A 16,734-nucleotide genomic window follows, 5' to 3' on the forward strand; every position below is an offset into this window, starting at 1 on the left:
TACGTTTGGTAGCTTTTACGTGTTCTTTGAGCTCCTCCTTGTACCATATTAGTATGCCTCCTGAGTGGCGGCCATGTTTGGTGGTCTTATTTTTACACATACACTATGTATTATAGATATATATAGTCCAAGGAGCCCTGACAGTGTCATACACTATGTATTATAGATATATATATATAGTCCTAGGAGCCCTGACAGTGTCATACACTATGTATTATAGATATATATAGTCCAAGGAGACCTGACAGTGTCATACACTATGTATTATAGATATATATAGTCCAAGGAGCCCTGACAGTGTCATACACTATGTATTATAGATATATATAGTCCTAGGAGCCCTGACAGTGTCATACACTATGTATTATAGATATATATATAGTCCTAGGAGTCCTGACAGTGTCATACACTATGTATTATAGATATATATAGTCCTAGGAGCCCTGACAGTGTCATACACTATGTAATATATATATATATATATATATATATATATATATATATATATATATATATATATATATATATATAGTCCTAGGAGCCCTGACAGTGTCATACACTATGTATTATAGCTATATATAGTCCTAGGAGTCCTGACAGTGTCATACACTATGTATTATGGATATATATAGTCCTAGGAGCCCTGACAGTGTCATACACTATGTATTATAGATATATATAGTCCTAGGAGCCCTGACAGTGTCATACACTATGTATTATAGATATATATAGTCCTAAAAGCCCTGACAGTGTCATACACTATGTAATATATATATATATATATATATATATATATATATATATATAGTCCTAGGAGCCCTGACAGTGTCATACACTATGTATTATAGCTATATATAGTCCTAGGAGTCCTGACAGTGTCATACACTATGTATTATGGATATATATAGTCCTAGGAGCCCTGACAGTGTCATACACTATGTATTATAGATATATATAGTCCTAGGAGCCCTGACAGTGTCATACACTATGTATTATAGATATATATAGTCCTAGGAGTCCTGACAGTGTCATACACTATGTATTATAGATATATATAGTCCTAGGAGTCCTGACAGTGTCATACACTATGTATTATAGATATATATATATAGTCCTAGGAGCCCTGACAGTGTCATACACTATGTATTATAGATATATATAGTCCTAGGAGTCCTGACAGTGTCATACACTATGCATTATGGATATATATAGTCCTAGGAGCCCTGACAGTGTAATACACTATGCATTATAGATATATATAGTCCTAGGAGTCCTGACAGTGTCATACACTATGTATTATAGATATATATAGTCCTAGGAGTCCTGACAGTGTCATACACTATGTATTATAGATATATATAGTCCTAGGAGCCCTGACAGTGTCATACACTATGTATTATAGATATATATAGTCCTAGGAGTCCTGACAGTGTCAGACACTATGTATTATAGATATATATAGTCCTAGGAGTCCTGACAGTGTCATACACTATATATTATAGATATATATATATAGTCCTAGGAGCCCTGACAGTGTCATACACTATGTATTATAGATATATATAGTCCTAGGAGCCCTGACAGTGTCATACACTATGTATTATAGATATATATAGTCCTAGGAGTCCTGACAGTGTCATACACTATGTATTATAGATATATATAGTCCTAGGAGCCCTGATAGTGTCATACACTATGTATTATAGATATATATAGTCCTAGGAGCCCTGATAGTGTCATACACTATGTATTATAGATATATAGTCCAAGGAGCCCTGACAGTGTCATACACTATGTATTATAGATATATAGTCCTAGGAGCCCTGACAGTGTCATACACTATGTATTATAGATATATATAGTCCTAGGAGCCCTGACAGTGTCATACACTATGTATTATAGATATATATAGTCCAAGGAGCCCTGACAGTGTCATACACTATGTATTATAGATATATAGTCCTAGGAGCCCTGACAGTGTCATACACTATGTATTATAGATATTTATAGTCCAAGGAGCCCTGACAGTGTCATACACTATGTATTATAGATATATATAGTCCAAGGAGCCCTGACAGTGTCATACACTATGTATTATAGATATATATAGTCCTAGGAGCCCTGACAGTGTCATACACTATGTATTATAGATATATATATAGTCCTAGGAGTCCTGACAGTGTCATACACTATGTATTATAGATATATATAGTCCTAGGAGCCCTGACAGTGTCATACACTATGTATTATAGATATATATATAGTCCTAGGAGTCCTGACAGTGTCATACACTATGTATTATAGATATATATAGTCCTAGGAGCCCTGACAGTGTCATACACTATGTATTATAGATATATATATAGTCGTAGGAGTCCTGACAGTGTCATACACTATGTATTATAGATATATATAGTCCTAGGAGCCCTGACAGTGTCATACACTATGTAATATATATATATAGTCCGAGGAGCCCTGACAGTGTCATACACTATGTATTATAGATATATATAGTCCTAGGAGCCCTGACAGTGTCATACACTATGTATTATAGATATATATATAGTCCTAGGAGCCCTGACAGTGTCATACACTATGTATTATAGATATATATAGTCCTAGGAGCCCTGACAGTGTCATACACTATGTATTATAGATATATATATAGTCCTAGGAGTCCTGACAGTGTCATACACTATGTATTATAGATATATATAGTCCTAGGAGCCCTGACAGTGTCATACACTATGTAATATATATATATATATATATATATATATATATATATATATATATATATATATATATATAGTCCTAGGAGCCCTGACAGTGTCATACACTATGTATTATAGCTATATATAGTCCTAGGAGTCCTGACAGTATCATACACTATGTATTATGGATATATATAGTCCTAGGGGCCCTGACAGTGTCATACACTATGTATTATAGATATATATAGTCCTAGTAGCCCTGACAGTGTCATACACTATGTATTATAGATATATATAGTCCTAGGAGTCCTGACAGTGTCATACACTATGTATTATAGATATTTATAGTCCTAGGAGCCCTGACAGTGTCATACACTATGCATTATAGATATATATAGTCCTAGGAGCCCTGACAGTGTCATACACTATGTATTATAGATATATATAGTCCTAGGAGCCCTGACAGTGTCATAAACTATGTATTATAGATATATATAGTCCTAGGAGCCCTGACAGTGTCATACACTATGTATTATAGATATATATAGTCCTAGGAGTCCTGACAGTGTCATACACTATGTATTATAGATATATATAGTCCTAGGAGCCCTGACAGTGTCATACACTATGTATTATAGATATATATAGTCCTAGGAGCCCTGACAGTGTCATACACTATGTATTATAGATATATATAGTCCTAGGAGTCCTGACAGTGTCATACACTATGTATTATAGATATATATAGTCCTAGGAGTCCTGACAGTGTCATACACTATGTATTATAGATATATATAGTCCTAGGAGTCCTGACAGTGTCATACACTATGTATTATAGATATATATAGTTCTAGGAGTCCTGACAGTGTCATACACTATGTATTATAGATATATATAGTCCTAGGAGTCCTGACAGTGTCATACACTATGCATTATGGATATATATAGTCCTAGGAGCCCTGACAGTGTCATACACTATGCATTATAGATATATATAGTCCATGGAGTCTCATCTTCCTCTTCGTTGGTGACTGCTATATGGGGGGGGTTGGAGGTGGGGTGGGGCAGGGCGGTTGGTTTGGGGTATAACAGTCCGTGGAGTCTCATCTTCCTCTTCGTTGGTGACTGCTATATGGGGAGGTGGGGGTGGGGGTGGGTGGGGCGGGTGTTTTGGGATAAATATAACAGTCCATGGAGTCTCATCTTCCTCTTGTTTGGTGACAGCTGGACACGTATTGGGCAGCGATCTCCACAGTGGCCTCTTCTTCTCCCAGTAGGATGTAGAGTTTCCTCTTCTCGTCTGCAGATATGAAGTCTGGGATGTGGGCAGAGAGTCTTTGGTAGTAGACGGCCCTCACAGCTGAGTATTTGGTGCAGTGTAGCAGGAAGTGGGTCTGGTCTTCTAGGACCCCCTGGTCACAGTGCTGGCACAGTCTCTTCTCCCGTGGCTTGTACGTCTGCCTGTATCGCCCCGTCTCTATCTCTAGGTTGTGGGCGCTCAGTCTGTACCGGCTCAGGGTCTGTCTGTGCTTGGGGTGGCGTATTCTCTCCAGGTAGGTGGCCATGGTGTAGTCCCTTTGTAGGGATTGGTACACGGTGAGTTTCTTGGAGTTATTTATTTCGTTTTTCCATTCTTCAATGTGCCGCTCTCTGTTTGCCTCTGTGGTCGCCTTTATTTCGGCCTTGGTTATCATCTGTTGGTGTTTTTGGTTTGGTGGTTGGCTGTTGTTTGGTTGGTGAGTGTCTGGTTTGCTCAGGTGGCTTAGCCAGGCTTGGTGGTGGTAGGAGTCAGGCTTGCTCCCCTGGATGTGTGCCTGGAAAGCTAGCGCCCTCTTCTGTATGGTGAGCCATAGGGGGAGTCTGCCTAGCTCTGCCCTGCAGGCTATGTTGGTGGTGTTGCGATGGACATGTAGCAGGTATTTGCAGAACTCCAGGTGGAAGTTCTCTGTTGGGCTGGAATCCCACCTTGACTGGTCTGGGTAGGTGGCTGGGCCCCAAACCTCACTGCCATAGAGAAGGATCGGGGTGATGACTGCGTCAAATATCTTCAGCCAGACCCTCACCGGTGGTTTGAGGTGGTACAGTTGTCTTCTGATGGTGTAGAAGGTTCTGCAGGCTTTTGCTTTCAGGGTTTCTATTGCTGCTTTGAAGCTTCCTGATTGGCTGAGCTCCAGCCCCAGGTAGGTGTAGCTGTTGGTTTTCTCCAGTGTGGAGCCGTTCAGTGTGAATTGTGAGGTGGTGGAGGCTTTATTGTGGCCCTTCTTCTGAAATACCATGATTTTGGTCTTCTTCTGGTTGATGGGTAGGGCCCATGTGGTGCTGAATTTTTCCAGCACTGACAGGCTTTCTTGGAGGTCTTTCTCGGTGGGGGCCAGGAGTAGGAGGTCATCGGCGTATAGCAGGAACTTCACCTCTCGATTGTTCAGGGTGAGGCCTGGGGTTGGTGAGGCCTCCAGGGCTGTAGCCAGTTCATTGATATAGATGTTGAAGAGCGTTGGGCTCAGGCTACAGCCTTGTCTGACCCCTCGGGCCTGTTGGAAGTATGCTGTCCTTTTCCCATTCACCTTCACACTGCACTGGTTTCCGGTGTAGGAGCTCTTGATGACGTCGTACGTTCTTCCTCCTATTCCACTCTCTAGGAGTTTTAGAAGTAGGCGTGGGTGCCATACTGAATCAAACGCCTTCTTAAAGTCCACGAAGCAGGCGAATATCTTGCCTCTTCTGGTGTTGTGGACGTGTGTCTTGATGAGGCTGTGCAGGGTGTAGATATGGTCTGTGGTGCGGTGGTTTGGCATGAACCCTGCTTGGCTCTTGCTGAGGACCCCGTGTTGTGTGAGGAAGGTGAGGATTCTGTTATTGATGATGCTGTTGAACAGTTTCCCCAGCGTGCTGCTGACGCAGATCCCTCTGTAGTTGTTGGGGTCATATTGGTCCCCATTCTTGTAGATGGGGGTTATGAGCCCTTTGTTCCAGTCTTCGGGGAAGTGTCCAGCATTGAGCACGAGGGTGAATAGCTTTGCCAGTGCCGCGTGTATTGCTGGAGGGCTGTATTTGATCATCTCTGGTAGGATGCCATCAGGGCCACTGGCCTTTTTGCCTTTCAGCACGGCAATTCTTTCCTGTATATCTTTTATGGTGATTGGTGAGTCCAGAGGGTTCTGGAAGTCTTTGATGACTTTCTCCATGTCCCTCAGTTTGGTGATTATCTGTTGCTGTTCTGGAGTTAGTTCTTCTTCTGGGATGTTTTTGTAGAGACCTCTGAAGTAGTTGAGCCAGATATTGCCATTTTGGATGTGGAGAGAGTTTTTCTTGGGCTTTGTGCCCATGTGGTGCCAGGTCTCCCAGAATGAGCTGTCCTGGAGGGAGTCCTCTAGTTGCTCTATTTTGTGGGAGAGGTATCTCTGTTTCTTCTCTCTGAGGGTGCCCTTGTATTGCTTGCATAGATTGTTGTAGGCTTCCCTCACCTCCTTGTTGTTGGGGTCCCTGTGTTTTTGGTTGGAGGCTGTTCTTAGGGTATGGCGTAGTGCTTTGCAGTCGCTGTTGAACCATTTGTGGGACTGTTTGTTGGTTTGTCTTATGGGTTTGGTTCGTTTCAGGCCTGCTAGTTCTGCTGTGGTCTGTAGGATGTACTTGAGATCCTTCACAGCTCTGGTGACTCCCTGTTGGTCTGGCTGATAGTTGTTTGTATGGAAGTTTGTGAGCAGTGTCTTGATTTCGGGTCGGTTGGTTGCGTTGGTATATTCTATGGCCTGGTGGTTGGCCCATTTGAAATGTCTTGGTAGGTTGTAGAGGCCGGACTGTTGGGGCTCATGTATGGGTGTTTTGTTCCTGGTTCTCATGTATAGTAGGATCTGGTTGTGGTCTGATAGATGGGAGTCAGGTGCGATTGTGAAGTCTTCAATGTCTGACAGGTCTGCGTCTGTAATGGCATAGTCCACCACGCTGTTGCCCACTTGAGAGTTTAGTGTGAAGCGTCCTCTGGGATCGCCTGTGGTACGTCCGTTTATTATGTACAGTCCTAGGCTTCGGCACATGTTCAGCAGTTGTCTCCCACTCTTGTTGACAATTCTGTCTTGGCTGTTTCTTCTTGTCTGTGTGGGTTCTGGGTGGTGGATCTCACTACCGTGCGTATGTGGGTTGTCGTCCGGGGGCAGGTAGTCTATCTCTGTGCCTGTCCTTGCATTCAGGTCTCCGCATATTAGTACTCTGCCTTTGGGTTGGAAGTGGACGGCTTCCCTTTGTAGGACCTCGTAAGTGTCGGGGTGGTGGTAGGGGGACCCTGGTGGGGGCATATATACTGCACAGAGATAGATGTCCTGCTGGCCGCTGAGGATGGAGCTGCTTATTTTTATCCATATGTGATTAGTTCTACGTTTGGTAGCTTTTACGTGTTCTTTGAGCTCCTCCTTGTACCATATTAGTATGCCTCCTGAGTGGCGGCCATGTTTGGTGGTCTTATTTTTACACATACACTATGTATTATAGATATATATAGTCCAAGGAGCCCTGACAGTGTCATACACTATGTATTATAGATATATATATATAGTCCTAGGAGCCCTGACAGTGTCATACACTATGTATTATAGATATATATAGTCCAAGGAGACCTGACAGTGTCATACACTATGTATTATAGATATATATAGTCCAAGGAGCCCTGACAGTGTCATACACTATGTATTATAGATATATATAGTCCTAGGAGCCCTGACAGTGTCATACACTATGTATTATAGATATATATATAGTCCTAGGAGTCCTGACAGTGTCATACACTATGTATTATAGATATATATAGTCCTAGGAGCCCTGACAGTGTCATACACTATGTAATATATATATATATATATATATATATATATATATATATATATATATATATATATATATATATATATAGTCCTAGGAGCCCTGACAGTGTCATACACTATGTATTATAGCTATATATAGTCCTAGGAGTCCTGACAGTGTCATACACTATGTATTATGGATATATATAGTCCTAGGAGCCCTGACAGTGTCATACACTATGTATTATAGATATATATAGTCCTAGGAGCCCTGACAGTGTCATACACTATGTATTATAGATATATATAGTCCTAAAAGCCCTGACAGTGTCATACACTATGTAATATATATATATATATATATATATATATATAGTCCTAGGAGCCCTGACAGTGTCATACACTATGTATTATAGCTATATATAGTCCTAGGAGTCCTGACAGTGTCATACACTATGTATTATGGATATATATAGTCCTAGGAGCCCTGACAGTGTCATACACTATGTATTATAGATATATATAGTCCTAGGAGCCCTGACAGTGTCATACACTATGTATTATAGATATATATAGTCCTAGGAGTCCTGACAGTGTCATACACTATGTATTATAGATATATATAGTCCTAGGAGTCCTGACAGTGTCATACACTATGTATTATAGATATATATATATAGTCCTAGGAGCCCTGACAGTGTCATACACTATGTATTATAGATATATATAGTCCTAGGAGTCCTGACAGTGTCATACACTATGCATTATGGATATATATAGTCCTAGGAGCCCTGACAGTGTAATACACTATGCATTATAGATATATATAGTCCTAGGAGTCCTGACAGTGTCATACACTATGTATTATAGATATATATAGTCCTAGGAGTCCTGACAGTGTCATACACTATGTATTATAGATATATATAGTCCTAGGAGCCCTGACAGTGTCATACACTATGTATTATAGATATATATAGTCCTAGGAGTCCTGACAGTGTCAGACACTATGTATTATAGATATATATAGTCCTAGGAGTCCTGACAGTGTCATACACTATATATTATAGATATATATATATAGTCCTAGGAGCCCTGACAGTGTCATACACTATGTATTATAGATATATATAGTCCTAGGAGCCCTGACAGTGTCATACACTATGTATTATAGATATATATAGTCCTAGGAGTCCTGACAGTGTCATACACTATGTATTATAGATATATATAGTCCTAGGAGCCCTGATAGTGTCATACACTATGTATTATAGATATATATAGTCCTAGGAGCCCTGATAGTGTCATACACTATGTATTATAGATATATAGTCCAAGGAGCCCTGACAGTGTCATACACTATGTATTATAGATATATAGTCCTAGGAGCCCTGACAGTGTCATACACTATGTATTATAGATATATATAGTCCTAGGAGCCCTGACAGTGTCATACACTATGTATTATAGATATATATAGTCCAAGGAGCCCTGACAGTGTCATACACTATGTATTATAGATATATAGTCCTAGGAGCCCTGACAGTGTCATACACTATGTATTATAGATATTTATAGTCCAAGGAGCCCTGACAGTGTCATACACTATGTATTATAGATATATATAGTCCAAGGAGCCCTGACAGTGTCATACACTATGTATTATAGATATATATAGTCCTAGGAGCCCTGACAGTGTCATACACTATGTATTATAGATATATATATAGTCCTAGGAGTCCTGACAGTGTCATACACTATGTATTATAGATATATATAGTCCTAGGAGCCCTGACAGTGTCATACACTATGTATTATAGATATATATATAGTCCTAGGAGTCCTGACAGTGTCATACACTATGTATTATAGATATATATAGTCCTAGGAGCCCTGACAGTGTCATACACTATGTATTATAGATATATATATAGTCGTAGGAGTCCTGACAGTGTCATACACTATGTATTATAGATATATATAGTCCTAGGAGCCCTGACAGTGTCATACACTATGTAATATATATATATAGTCCGAGGAGCCCTGACAGTGTCATACACTATGTATTATAGATATATATAGTCCTAGGAGCCCTGACAGTGTCATACACTATGTATTATAGATATATATATAGTCCTAGGAGCCCTGACAGTGTCATACACTATGTATTATAGATATATATAGTCCTAGGAGCCCTGACAGTGTCATACACTATGTATTATAGATATATATATAGTCCTAGGAGTCCTGACAGTGTCATACACTATGTATTATAGATATATATAGTCCTAGGAGCCCTGACAGTGTCATACACTATGTAATATATATATATATATATATATATATATATATATATATATATATATATATATATATATAGTCCTAGGAGCCCTGACAGTGTCATACACTATGTATTATAGCTATATATAGTCCTAGGAGTCCTGACAGTATCATACACTATGTATTATGGATATATATAGTCCTAGGGGCCCTGACAGTGTCATACACTATGTATTATAGATATATATAGTCCTAGTAGCCCTGACAGTGTCATACACTATGTATTATAGAAATATATAGTCCTAGGAGTCCTGACAGTGTCATACACTATGTATTATAGATATTTATAGTCCTAGGAGCCCTGACAGTGTCATACACTATGCATTATAGATATATATAGTCCTAGGAGCCCTGACAGTGTCATACACTATGTATTATAGATATATATAGTCCTAGGAGCCCTGACAGTGTCATAAACTATGTATTATAGATATATATAGTCCTAGGAGTCCTGACAGTGTCATACACTATGTATTATAGATATATATAGTCCTAGGAGTCCTGACAGTGTCATACACTATGTTTTATAGATATATATAGTCCTAGGAGCCCTGACAGTGTCATACACTATGTATTATAGATATATATAGTCCTAGGAGCCCTGACAGTGTCATACACTATGTATTATAGATATATATAGTCCTAGGAGCCCTGACAGTGTCATACACTATGCAATATATATATATAGTCCGAGGAGCCCTGACAGTGTCATACACTATGTATTATAGATATATATAGTCCTAGGAGCCCTGACAGTGTCATACACTATGTATTATAGATATATATATAGTCCTAGGAGCCCTGACAGTGTCATACACTATGTATTATAGATATATATATAGTCCAAGGAGCCCTGACAGTGTCATACACTATGTATTATAGATATATATAGTCCTAGGAGCCCTGACAGTGTCATACACTATGTATTATAGATATATATATAGTCCTAGGAGTCCTGACAGTGTCATACACTATGTATTATAGATATATATAGTCCTAGGAGCCCTGACAGTGTCATACACTATGTAATATATATATATATATATATATAGTCCTAGGAGTCCTGACAGTGTCATACACTATGTATTATAGATATATATATAGTCCTAGGAGTCCTGACAGTGTCATACACTATGTATTATAGATATATATAGTCCTAGGAGTCCTGACAGTGTCATACACTATGCATTATGGATATATATAGTCCGAGGAGCCCTGACAGTGTCATACACTATGCATTATAGATATATATAGTCCTAGGAGCTCTGACAGTGTCATACACTATGTATTATAGATATATATATAGTCCTAGGAGCCCTGACAGTGTCATACACTATGTATTATAGATATATATAGTCCTAGGAGCCCTGACAGTGTCATACACTATGTATTATAGATATATATATAGTCCTAGTAGTCCTGACAGTGTCATACACTATGTATTATAGATATATATAGTCCTAGGAGTCCTGACAGTGTCATATACTATGTATTATAGATATATATAGTCCTAGGAGTCCTGACAGTGTCATACACTATGCATTATGGATATATATAGTCCTAGGAGCCCTGACAGTGTCATACACTATGCATTATAGATATATATAGTCCTAGGAGCCCTGACAGTGTCATACACTATGTATTATAGATATATATAGTCCTAGGAGTCCTGACAGTGTCATACACTATGTATTATAGATATATATATATAGTCCTAGGAGCCCTGACAGTGTCATACACTATGTATTATAGATATATATAGTCCTAGGAGCCCTGACAGTGTCATACACTATGTATTATAGATATATATAGTCCTAGGAGTCCTGATAGTGTCATACACTATGTATTATAGCTATATATAGTCCTAGGAGCCCTGACAGTGTCATACACTATGTATTATAGATATATATAGTCCTAGGAGTCCTGACAGTGTCATACACTATGCATTATGGATATATATAGTCCTAGGAGCCCTGACAGTGTCATACACTATGCATTATAGATATATATAGTCCTAGGATTCCTGACAGTGTCATACACTATGTATTATAGATATATATAGTCCTAGGAGTCCTGACAGTGTCATACACTATGTATTATAGATATATATATAGTCCTAGGAGCCCTGACAGTGTCATACACTATGTATTATAGATATATATAGTCCTAGGAGCCCTGACAGTGTCATACACTATGTATTATAGATATATATAGTCCTAGGAGTCCTGACAGTGTCATACACTATGTATTATAGATATATATAGTCCTAGGAGTCCTGACAGTGTCATACACTATGTATTATAGATATATATAGTCCTAGGAGCCCTGACAGTGTCATACACTATGTATTATAGATATATATAGTCCTAGGAGTCCTGACAGTGTCATACACTATGTATTATAGATATATATAGTCCTAGGAGCCCTGACAGTGTCATACACTATGTATTATAGATATATATAGTCCTTGGAGCCCTGACAGTGTCATACACTATGTATTATAGATATATATATAGTCCTAGTAGTCCTGACAGTGTCATACACTATGTATTATAGATATATATAGTCCTAGGAGTCCTGACAGTGTCATATACTATGTATTATAGATATATATAGTCCTAGGAGTCCTGACAGTGTCATACACTATGCATTATGGATATATATAGTCCTAGGAGCCCTGACAGTGTCATACACTATGTATTATAGATATATATAGTCCTAGGAGTCCTGACAGTGTCATACACTATGTATTATAGATATATATAGTCCTAGGAGCCCTGACAGTGTCATACACTATGTAATATATATATATATATATATATATATATATATATATATATATATATATGTAGTCCTAGGAGCCCTGACAGTGTCATACACTATGTATTATAGATATATATAGTCCTAGGAGCCCTGACAGTGTCATACACTATGTATTATAGATATATATATAGTCCTAGTAGTCCTGACAGTGTCATACACTATGTATTATAGATATATATAGTCCTAGGAGTCCTGACAGTGTCATATACTATGTATTATAGATATATATAGTCCTAGGAGTCCTGACAGTGTCATATACTATGTATTATAGATATATATAGTCCTAGGAGTCCTGACAGTGTCATACACTATGCATTATGGATATATATAGTCCTAGGAGCCCTGACAGTGTCATACACTATGCATTATAGATATATATAGTCCTAGGAGCCCTGACAGTGTCATACACTATGTATTATAGATATATATAGTCCTAGGAGTCCTGACAGTGTCATACACTATGTATTATAGATATATATATATAGTCCTAGGAGCCCTGACAGTGTCATACACTATGTATTATAGATATATATAGTCCTAGGAGCCCTGACAGTGTCATACACTATGTATTATAGATATATATAGTCCTAGGAGTCCTGATAGTGTCATACACTATGTATTATAGCTATATATAGTCCTAGGAGCCCTGACAGTGTCATACACTATGTATTATAGATATATATAGTCCTAGGAGTCCTGACAGTGTCATACACTATGTATTATAGATATATATAGTCCTAGGAGTCCTGACAGTGTCATACACTATGTATTATAGATATATATAGTCCTAGGAGCCCTGACAGTGTCATACACTATGTATTATAGATATATATATAGTCCTAGGAGTCCTGACAGTGTCATACACTATGTATTATAGATATATATAGTCCTAGGAGCCCTGACAGTGTCATACACTATGTATTATAGATATATATAGTCCTAGGAGTCCTGACAGTGTCATACACTATGTATTATAGATATATATATAGTCCTAGGAGTCCTGACAGTGTCATACACTATGTATTATAGATATGTATAGTCCTAGGAGCCCTGACAGTGTCATACACTATGTATTATAGATATATATATAGTCCTAGGAGCCCTGACAGTGTCATACACTATGTATTATAGATATATATATAGTCCTAGGAGCCCTGACAGTGTCATACACTATGTATTATAGATATATATATAGTCCTAGGAGTCCTGACAGTGTCATACACTATGTATTATAGATATATATAGTCCTAGGAGCCCTGACAGTGTCATACACTATGTAATATATATATATATATATATATATATATATATATATATATATATATATATATATAGTCCTAGGAGCCCTGACAGTGTCATACACTATGTATTATAGCTATATATAGTCCTAGGAGTCCTGACAGTATCATACACTATGTATTATGGATATATATAGTCCTAGGGGCCCTGACAGTGTCATACACTATGTATTATAGATATATATAGTCCTAGTAGCCCTGACAGTGTCATACACTATGTATTATAGATATATATAGTCCTAGGAGTCCTGACAGTGTCATACACTATGTATTATAGATATTTATAGTCCTAGGAGCCCTGACAGTGTCATACACTATGTATTATAGATATATATAGTCCTAGGAGTCCTGACAGTGTCATACACTATGTATTATAGATATATATAGTCCTAGGAGTCCTGACAGTGTCATACACTATGTATTATAGATATATATAGTCCTAGGAGCCCAGACAGTGTCATACACTATGTATTATAGATATATATATAGTCCTAGGAGTCCTGACAGTGTCATACACTATGTATTATAGATATATATAGTCCTAGGAGCCCTGACAGTGTCATACACTATGTATTATAGATATATATAGTCCTAGGAGTCCTGACAGTGTCATACACTATGTATTATAGATATATATATAGTCCTAGGAGTCCTGACAGTGTCATACACTATGTATTATAGATATGTATAGTCCTAGGAGCCCTGACAGTGTCATACACTATGTATTATAGATATATATATAGTCCTAGGAGCCCTGACAGTGTCATACACTATGTATTATAGATATATATATAGTCCTAGGAGCCCTGACAGTGTCATACACTATGTATTACAGATATATATATAGTCCTAGGAGTCCTGACAGTGTCATACACTATGTATTATAGATATATATAGTCCTAGGAGCCCTGACAGTGTCATACACTATGTAATATATATATATATATATATATATATATATATATATATATATATATATATATATATATATATATATATAGTCCTAGGAGCCCTGACAGTGTCATACACTATGTATTATAGCTATATATAGTCCTAGGAGTCCTGACAGTATCATACACTATGTATTATGGATATATATAGTCCTAGGGGCCCTGACAGTGTCATACACTATGTATTATAGATATATATAGTCCTAGTAGCCCTGACAGTGTCATACACTATGTATTATAGATATATATAGTCCTAGGAGTCCTGACAGTGTCATACACTATGTATTATAGATATTTATAGTCCTAGGAGCCCTGACAGTGTCATACACTATGTATTATAGATATATATAGTCCTAGGAGTCCTGACAGTGTCATACACTATGTATTATAGATATATATAGTCCTAGGAGTCCTGACAGTGTCATACACTATGTTTTATAGATATATATAGTCCTAGGAGCCCTGACAGTGTCATACACTATGTATTATAGATATATATATAGTCCTAGGAGCCCTGACAGTGTCATACACTATGTATTATAGATATATATAGTCCTAGGAGCCCTGACAGTGTCATACACTATGTATTATAGATATATATAGTCCAAGGAGCCCTGACAGTGTCATACACTATGTATTATAGATATATATATAGTCCAAGGAGCCCTGACAGTGTCATACACTATGTATTATAGATATATATAGTCCTAGGAGCCCTGACAGTGTCATACACTATGTATTATAGATATATATATAGTCCTAGGAGTCCTGACAGTGTCATACACTATGTATTATAGATATATATAGTCCTAGGAGCCCTGACAGTGTCATACACTATGTAATATATATATATATATATATAGTCCTAGGAGTCCTGACAGTGTCATACACTATGTATTATAGATATATATATAGTCCTAGGAGTCCTGACAGTGTCATACACTATGTATTATAGATATATATAGTCCTAGGAGTCCTGACAGTGTCATACACTATGCATTATGGATATATATAGTCCTAGGAGCCCTGACAGTGTCATACACTATGCATTATAGATATATATAGTCCTAGGAGTCCTGACAGTGTCATACACTATGTATTATAGATATATATAGTCCTAGGAGTCCTGACAGTGTCATACACTATGTATTATAGATATATATATAGTCCTAGGAGCCCTGACAGTGTCATACACTATGTATTATAGATATATATAGTCCTAGGAGCCCTGACAGTGTCATACACTATGTATTATAGATATATATAGTCCTAGGAGTCCTGACAGTGTCATACACTATGTATTATAGATATATATAGTCCTAGGAGTCCTGACAGTGTCATACACTATGTATTATAGATATATATAGTCCTAGGAGCCCTGACAGTGTCATACACTATGTATTATAGATATATATAGTCCTAGGAGTCCTGACAGTGTCATACACTATGTATTATAGATATATATAGTCCTAGGAGCCCTGACAGTGTCATACACTATGTATTATAGATATATATAGTCCTTGGAGCCCTGACAGTGTCATACACTATGTATTATAGATATATATATAGTCCTAGTAGTCCTGACAGTGTCATACACTATGTATTATAGATATATATAGTCCTAGGAGTCCTGACAGTGTCATATACTATGTATTATAGATATATATAGTCCTAGGAGTCCTGACAGTGTCATACACTATGCATTATGGATATATATAGTCCTAGGAGCCCTGACAGTGTCATACACTATGTATTATAGATATATATAGTCCTAGGAGTCCTGACAGTGTCATACACTATGTATTATAGATATATA

Source organism: Leptodactylus fuscus, unplaced genomic scaffold (assembly GCF_031893055.1).
Source record: "Leptodactylus fuscus isolate aLepFus1 unplaced genomic scaffold, aLepFus1.hap2 HAP2_SCAFFOLD_80, whole genome shotgun sequence".
Classification (NCBI taxonomy): Eukaryota; Metazoa; Chordata; class Amphibia; order Anura; family Leptodactylidae; genus Leptodactylus; species Leptodactylus fuscus.